At 49.1% G+C, this 7582-nt stretch overlaps 1 long non-coding RNA gene across 1 annotated transcript in view; it reads left to right on the top strand.

Annotated features, from left to right (window-relative positions):
• The window catches only part of LOC115064542, a 55159-nt gene extending 48161 nt beyond the window's left edge, over window positions 1–6998 (top strand). Inside the window, exon 3 of the long non-coding RNA XR_003844370.1 lies at window positions 6441–6998. This is a non-coding gene — a long non-coding RNA (uncharacterized LOC115064542). The remainder of the gene's footprint in view (window positions 1–6440) is intronic.
• Window positions 6999–7582: the final 584 nt, after the last annotated feature.

Below are 7582 nucleotides of genomic sequence, written 5' to 3'. Positions count from 1 at the left end.
TGTCTGTCTGTCTGTCTGTCTGTCTGTCTGTCTGAGAGAGAGAACTGATAAGGCTTTTAGTTATAGGCTCACTGCCTTTGAGGAGCAATGCCAGCCAGGTTGATGGCATTATGGGACACTAGAAAGCTGGGCAGCAATGCCTGAAGCTGTAGAGGGAGGGGCCCCTCATATGTCTCAGACCCTAATAGAACTTACTGAAGTGGTTTTTAGTAGGGGCCACTAGGTCTCTAGAGGACACTTTGGAAAATGGAGGGTGAGGGTTACTTGTTTTTGTTATGCTTTGCTTTGTTTTCCTGTGGCTGGGAATGGATCCCAGTGCCTCCCACATGCTAAGCATGCACTTAATACTGAGCTACCTTCCCAGGTCTCAGGAATATCTTTGGCTGTCAGTGTCACTGGTGTCTAGCATGCAGAGGCCAGTTGTGTTCCTCCACATCCAAACTCATGCAAGAAAGGTCTTAAAAGGATCCCCCGACCCCAGCTGTCCATAGACCCTGATGGTCAGAGGAAATCTTCAGAGGGGGAGCCAGAGAAACATCTCTAAAAAGAAGGAGTGTGTTTTCTTCTGTCTAAGGAGCTTTTCTGGCATTCTGGAGAGGACAATTGTCCCCTGACTGTCACGTAGCATGCAGTATGTAGCATGGTGCCTGTCATCTTTCACACAGGACAAGGTACATGAAAGCGCCTGGTAGGGACAGTGAAGGATCTTGGAGTCAGGACTGTGCCTTGCCTCCCATGCATGGGCACAGCTCCATTCACTGGGTTCTGACTATGCCATCGTGTCATCATCAGACAGCTTCAGCCCTGGCCTTGTCCCCTTACCTCTCATGGCCTTGTTTCTCTGTCCCACCCTGGGCTGCCTGGGAATTCCCAGTTCTGGTGACCTTCGATGCCTTTTCTCTGAACACGCCCCAACTTATTGTCGATCTCATAAAAAGCAAAACTTGGTAGAGAGAAGATTGAGTTTGCCTCTCACAGTAGAATTTGATTTAGGGCCAAGAAGGTGACAATTGCTGCAAAGTGGAGATCGGCTATTTTGGGAGTGCTGTGAATGATTTTTTCCATCTCCAAATGACCTTACATACATTCTGTCTCCTGCCGGCCTCCTGGTGGGATTGATGGGGCTGCTAGGTGAGCCAGGCTCTGCTAGGCTCCTGCTGCTCTTAATAAATCTGCCTGATGGACGGGGGAGGAGGGGACCTTGATGAGGGCTGGCTCTCAGGACTTACGAGGAGTTCTGGTCCCCCAGCAGCCTCTATGATCACCAGGGCATGTTACTCTGGTCAGATGGGGGCTGTCCAGTGTCACCAAAGGCTCTGCTTGCTGAAGCATGTGGCAGGGGTGTTTGCCATGGTTTATCAAGGGGTCAACCCTGGCTTTTGCCTTCTTTGTTTCCACAGACAACCTACACTTCAGCTTTCCCCCAGGTCACTGTCATTTCTGCCCTAGCACCCCCAGCACCCCCAGCACCCCAGCAGTTGCCTTCTTGGAATTACCCAAATGCTCTAGTTTAGAAATCCAAGCACTTGGGTTTTGATATTGAAAAGTAGGATTCCTGAATAGATGCTTTTCTCTGCCATCCTCATGGTCTTTAATCTGTAAACTGGGCAACAGTAGCAAATTTATCTTCTAGGACGAGTGAAAGACCTCTTGATTTTCTGCCTGTTATTGGGTGATAACTTTATCCGAGATCAATTTTCCAGAAGACACAAAGAAGGGTCTTCTCAGGAAAGGACATTTTTATGTCTGTACCCAAGTATGGTGGTTTGAATATGCTTGGCCCAGGGGACTGTTAGTGTTAGGAGGTGTGGTCTTGTTGGAGGAAGTGTGTCACTGTGTGGGTAGGCTTTGAGGGCTCCTCGTGCTTAATCTCTACCCAGTGTGGAAGAGTCAGACTTTTTCCTGGCTGCCTTCAGATCAAGATGTCGAATTCTCAGCTCCTTCTTTAGCACCATGTCTGCCTGCACACTGCCATGCTTCCTGCCCTGATGGTAATGGACTGAACTTCTAAAACTGTAAGCCAGCCTCAGTGAAATATTTTCCTTCGTAAGAGTTGCCTTGGTCATGGTGTCTCTTCACAGCAATAAAGCCCTAACTAAGACCCCAAGTCTGGGTTAGATAAAAATTGCTTACCTTTATTTCATTTATTTTAATGACCCTAACATATGTTCCCACAATCTACCCCCACCATTTACACTCTTCTGAGCACCCTTCCTTATCCTCCAGTTCAGCTTTCTCTCCTTTACGGGGATCTCCATGCATGGTACAAGATAGGAAGGCGAAATTTGTGATAGTGGAGACAGCTGGAGATCCAGTGTTTGCTTTTTAGACAGATGTCTCAGCATCCGTATGGCTCTGTCACAACTTGGGATCACAACTAATCACAGTCTGGCTGGAGAGATGGCTCAGTGGCTATGAGCACCTGCTGCTTTTCCAGAGGACTAAGATTCTGTTCCCAGTACCCACATAGATAGGCTCAGAACTCTGTAACTCCAGTTACAGAGGACCCAATAGGACCAGGTACACGTGGTACACAGACATACATACAGGCAAAACTCTCATACATATAAATCAAAAATAATTCTTTTGAGCCAGCATTTCTCTGTGTAGCCCTGACTGTCAAAGAACAAACTCAGAAATCCTTCTGCCCCTGCCTCCCGAGTCCTGGAATTAAAGGTGTGCAGCACCACTGCCTGGCAAAAATAAATAAATAAATCTTAACAACATGGACTAAGTCATAATGACAGACCTACAGGGCACATGGGGACATAAATGCCAGCGGCTACTCTACCTGAACTTTTAGAAAAGGATCCCAAAGGAGCTCACTGGGCTTCAGAGACCAGTCCCTACTGCCCCAGCAGGCCACTATAGATGAGAAGAGCTATGAACAGAAGTTGGCTGGCACATGCCAAATCCAGCCTTTCTAGCCATCTCATCTCTCTCCAGGGGGGCACATTTTATACAAATATCAGGATAAGATGGAAACGGATCCAAGGCACACAGGACCAGCCAAGAGACATTTCCCCAGGGCTAGATGATCTGGGAAGGGCTGCCTATCTCTCTTTCAGTGCTGGATAAGAGTCTAGCCACCTCCCCCTCCTGAGGGACCACCAGGAGGTGGGACTTGGGTCCCTGCTTCTTCTCTCTTTTCACCACATCTGATGTGGTACCATACTCTCTTGTCAACCTGTGGAAGTGAAACTTTCTCTGTGCTGAGACCAAGAAAGGCGAGCATGCGAGGATGGGGAGGAAACAACGTAGATAGTCCCAGGCTAATGATCGCATCCTATTGACCAACAGTGGTACTTATTTACTGCTGAAGAACAAGGGCTCACATAACATGAGCTACTTTCCCAGAGCCACTTAGAAAACAAGGGCAAGCTTGTACTTTTCTGAAATTTTTGTGACTGGATTGAAGTTGCTGTTTTCTTGGGTTTTCAAGTTTAAGGATAGAGATTGAACAGGGTCCTCCCTTCTCCCTAATCATTCATTGGTTCACTTACTTGTCCATCCATCCATCCATCCATCCACTCAATACTTAGTGAGTAGGTTGGGCAGACAGCAGTTATCCTTATGAAACCTGAGTTTTTATAGAATAGGAAAGAGATGGGGGAGATAGATGAGTAATGCACACTAGGTATGAGCATGTGTACATCGAGACCTAGAAAATAACCATTTTCTACAACTCAGTCTGTAAGTGATGTATCCAGCACTATGGAGAACCCCAAAGCTATCAGGGGTAGGCTGAGGAGCTCAGGGGCACGGGGGTCTCTTTAACAAGCTCTTCTGAGCACACGATAACCCTATCATAGGTGGTAAAGTGCAGCCCCCACTCCTCTCTAGGCCCTTAAGGCCCTTCAGGTACTGGCCTGCTCAGCTCGGTCCTTTAGGCTGGTGTGTGCCAGGCTGTGGACTTGGTAATATGACCTTTGTGACACTTCAGGCCCAGCTTCTGGCTGGCAGTTTTAATTGCTCCCTTCTCCGCATCCACACGCCACTTTATTACAGCACTTGGAGCTGCTCCTCTCTTCAGGGGCTGGCTTCAGTGATTTATTCATGCACCTTATTAATGGGTCTATTCCCAGTGGCTGATGCCGTGCCCGCCCCCGGCGTGCAACAAGGCTCAGGGCAGGTTGTTGAATGGGAGGCTCAAAGGGTGGGGGTGGGGGTGGGGCACAGACACGTGACAGCTTTGGGAAGACAGGTAAGTAAGGGAGAGAGGAACAGTCGCCTGTTACCCAGGGTGCTTACACCTGCCTATCCAGACCTGTCTGTGCATGCCTGCCCGCAGCTGTTCACATGTGTCCGTGCCTGCCCGTGCCTAGCCTGCCTGTGTCTTCAAATGTCCACACCTGCCCTTACCTGTTGATGCCTGCTCGTCCCTGCTCTCTCCTGCTCATGCCCACACCTGCCCATGCTTGCTCACACCTGCCCTCACCTGTCCATGCCCATACCTGCCTGTTCATATCTGCCCGTACCTGTCTGTGCCCACATCTGCCTATGCCTGCTTACCTGCTCTCACCTGTTTATGTTCACACCTACCCGTGCCTGCTGACACCCGCCTTTACCTGCCTTCATCTGCCCAAGCTGCCCTCACCTGTCCATGCCCATACCCGTCAAAGCTCTACCCCTCCCATGTCATTCAGGATCACTTCCTGTTTTCCAGCCACACTGGGTTTATTGTTCTTCCTATTTCCAAGGCTCCTATCCCCATCTCTCTCCTGGTTTCTTGCCAGTTCCCCCAGCCTCCTTTTAGGATGACTCTTTTGTGTGCTAGAGTGAGGAGCCTGTCCCAGAATGAATACTTCTCCCTGGCATGCCCAGGTCTATCATGGTCTGACGCAGGGGAAGCAGTAGATGAGCTGATGGGCAGACTGCCTGAGTCTGAGTGCAGGCTGTGACGGAGCAGTGAGCTATCTTTCTTGTCATCAGCTCTGTAAAATAGGGTATGAATTATTCTGACCCTAGCTGATACTGGGAACCCTGAAGGAGCCATCATGTGTGGTGTGCTAACTTAGAACTGGGCATGCAGAAATGGCTCACTTGGCACTGTCTCCCACGGCCGGGCTCTCTCTTTCCCTCAGAAAGTCAGGACCTCAGGGCCGTCTTGGAGGCACATGGAGGAAGCTGGAGAGCCGCTGAGCTGAGTAGTTCTAGACAGAGGTGAATGATAAGAGACTGCAGCTAGGCCCTAGCAGAGAGACCAGTGTGTGTGTGTGTGTGTGTGTGTGTGTGTGTGTGTGTGTGTGTCCAGTGCAGGGGAGTGTTCTTTCCTATGAGCTAAAGCGCGATCTTCACCCTGCACACATAACTCTGACCCGCCACGAGCACTGTTGCCAGAGAACACAGTGAGGTCTTGAGCCTCTTGCCCAAGGCTTCTGTGAGATTTTATATTCCTGCTCCATCCTCCCGCAGAGTCCTCACTTCCTTCCATCCTCACTCATTCATCGTAAAAAGTCTTCAGAAACAGGTTTTGTGTAAAGTGAATGAGGCCATAAATTCTGGATTTCTGACAGGACTGCAAGAGAGGAAAATTCTGTAATGGGGCTGCCCCCCTGCTCGTAAGCCCAGCGGAGCTCTGGCTGGTATCAAGGAGTGCCCGGGAAAGAAGGACCATAGAGCAGGGAGGAGAAGAGGCTGGGGAGGGCAGTTGATCCCACCCTGCTGCCAAACCCAGGATAGGTCACTGATGACAGGTCTTCTGGTTTACTGAGATGCTGAGCAGGATACACCCCATCCGTTCTTCCATCCATCCATCCATCCGTCCGTCCGTCTGTCCGTCCATCCATCCATCCACCCATCCGTCCGTCCATCCACCCATCCATCCATCCATCCATCCATCCATCCATCCATCCATCCATCCATCCAGTAATCACCTTGCACAGAGGAAAGGTGCTTAATTCCTTCAAGGGGGTCACTGTCTTTGTAAGAAGCCTTTATTCAAGGACCAAGAGTACTTGCAATTCCAGTCATAGGGGAAGATTGATTTCCCTGGTAAATAAAGAGCTCCTACAAATCATTAAGAAGAATAAACAGCCTAATAGGAATTGGGGCCCAGGCTAGGAACAAATACCTCACAGGAGAGATGAACTATCAACAGCTCCCACACCAATTACACACAAATGCAGCCACACACTTGCTCATGACGATAGCGGCTGCAGTAGAAACATTGCCAAGATGCCCCGAACTCCCTCCCCTGCCTGGCTGCCCAAGACTCTGAGTTAGAAAGGGTGGTACAGATGCATGTGTTGTTTCTGGGGCTGTGTACTGCCACAGACACCGGAGGATCAAATTGTTCTGGCTCCTCTGCGGATGACCTGGCAGGATCCCAGCTCCCTGTGTGTGTTCAACAGACCACCTTTAGAAATCAACCCCACATCTATATGTGCAAGATGACTGTTTACGAAGACAATTATTTAGCAGAGTGTCTTCTCTTTCAGCAAAGGCTAGAGCTAGCCTGAATGCCTATTACCTGGGGATCAACTAAATGGAGGATTTATGCAACTGAGTATGGTATAGTATGCATGACACACACACACACACACACACACAATTTGCCTTTATATATTTCCTTCTGGAAGGACAAAGATATGTGAACAAAGGCTGCTCTGGGGAGCAAAGCCAAGATCCAGAAGACTCTGCAGGTGAGTGGGAGGGGAGAGACCTCTGCTCTAAACCACTTCCTCTCTTTTGGATGTTGAATTGTCTGAACACATTACCTATTCAAAAAATTATATCATTCCCATTTTAAAAGAGAGCATTTCAAAGGGGGAGATAAAGAGCTGGGAACTGAGCAGCTGAGAATGAAGGGAGGGTCTGCACAGATAGAATAGACAAATAGCAAGGGACCTAGGCTTGGAGGTGGGAGCAGGATCGGGCGACTCAGGACAGGGAGTCGGTTGGAGCAGAGTTGGAGGCCTTCCTGGGAAGAAGATGGCTGGTAAGAAATACAGGGCATGGATTCATCCATGTGAAAGACTTTGGATTTTATGGCAGATAGTGACCATCTGGAGGTTTTAGCATGGACCAGACATAGACAGGCTATCATTTAGGAGAAGCCTCCTGCTACATGAAGAGTGTAGTGTGTGTGTGTGTGTGTGTGTGTGTGTGTGTGTGTGTGTGTGTGTGTGAAGGTCAGAAACCTTGTGGGTGTCAGTCCTCTCCTTTCACAATGTAGACCCTGTTGGTTGAACTCAGGTTGTCATGCTCAGCGTCAAGCACTTTTATCCACTGATCATCTCTCTGGGCTAAGCCTGAAGTCTGATGGCAGCCCTACAACTGCTGGCTTCTTCGTTACAGGCTCTCTGTGCCCCCCATTGCATTCTTAGGCAGGGAATCCTGGTTCTGATGTCTAAGTCTTGTGTCTGTCTACTGCTGATACACAGCCAGTTCTGTCCAGAGCTTGCAATGGGAAGGTCTCAGCAACTTCCATCAATGTTGAGAACTTCTACACAATACCTCACCCTCTTTCAGGGGATTACTGTCATGGCCACCCAAGTGCCAACTCCGTCACTAGGAGAAAGGCAGTAAAGGTCTTGAGGAATGGCTTTCTTCTCTTAGGACATCATAAACCGGAGGTTGA

The sequence above is a fragment of the Mus pahari genome, chromosome 8 (assembly GCF_900095145.1).
Source record: "Mus pahari chromosome 8, PAHARI_EIJ_v1.1, whole genome shotgun sequence".
Classification (NCBI taxonomy): domain Eukaryota; kingdom Metazoa; phylum Chordata; class Mammalia; order Rodentia; family Muridae; genus Mus; species Mus pahari.
This window is presented reverse-complemented; position numbering and strand designations above follow the sequence as displayed.